This window comes from Trachymyrmex cornetzi, unplaced genomic scaffold (assembly GCF_001594075.2).
Source record: "Trachymyrmex cornetzi isolate Tcor2-1 unplaced genomic scaffold, Tcor1.1 scaffold338, whole genome shotgun sequence".
Classification (NCBI taxonomy): Eukaryota; Metazoa; Arthropoda; class Insecta; order Hymenoptera; family Formicidae; genus Trachymyrmex; species Trachymyrmex cornetzi.
Window position 1 is genome coordinate 27,040 of NW_017298087.1, and position 1,104 is coordinate 28,143.

Genomic DNA, 1,104 nt, shown 5'->3' on the forward strand with positions numbered 1-1,104 from the left:
TCATTTTTTATTCGTTCTCACGTTGAACGATGGATAGATATCTCTGGATTAGTTAATCGAGAGTCGCGGTTCGTGTTGATTTTTCTCAGTGTCGGAAAAAGTCATTACTAGATTTATAACCCTATCTTAAGCCTAAGCGTGGGACCATTATCGTTCGGCCCGCGTAATATCGGTGTGAGATGGTTAAATATTTCATCTTCTTTCGAGCGTCGGTCCGCGCTATCACTCTTATTATCGCGGGGATTATTTCGTGGCTTAGCTTAGCCTTGGTACCAACGCTGTTTGATGTTGATTTTCGTTTTCCACGATGCTCAAGAGTTTTTATCGCGGATCTTTCGATTCTAGGCAATCATTTTGTGACCTGGCTTAGCGCCTTGATACCAACGCTATTTGGTGATTGTTTGATATTGACTTTCGTTTTCCACGATGCTCGAAAGGAGATTTAACGTTTAATTATTGGCACTATGAGAGAGTTTTTATTGCGGGTTTCTCGATTCTAGGCAAACAAGATTTTGTGGCTGGAAACTTCTCTCGGATTTGTGTTATCACTTGGATTTGTTCATATCTTACTTCGTTGATTGAACGGTCGCGAAATGAAGAAATCGTGGAGTCCACCGGACGTAACATTTTTAACATTTATATACGCAGTATATGTTACTACTATTTTGTGTACACATGTATGTACGTATTCTATCTCTATACATGTTGTTAAAAAATATATATATTAAGTATTTTTGTATACTTCAGACAAAGATGAATGGAGAGTAAAAAAATGTATTAAGTATTGTGTATACTTCAAACAAAGAGAGATGAATGGGGAGTAATAAAAAACCATTTATACTGTAACGTCCGGTACGCCTACAATATAGCGCCCCGTCCGTTTACCAAGCGAGCGCGAGCACGGTATATAGCGAACGATACAATACGTGCCTACTACAATCACGTTCAGTTATAGGCCAAACCACCGAAACCGTCGCGATTGAACGCCGCGCATACTGCGCTTGCGCCAAAGTATAAAACGCTAAAAACGATGCAAGAATGTACTTTAACAACAAAACATCGATATCACAGGATAAAGAATAATTAAGACAACAACCGACCTCG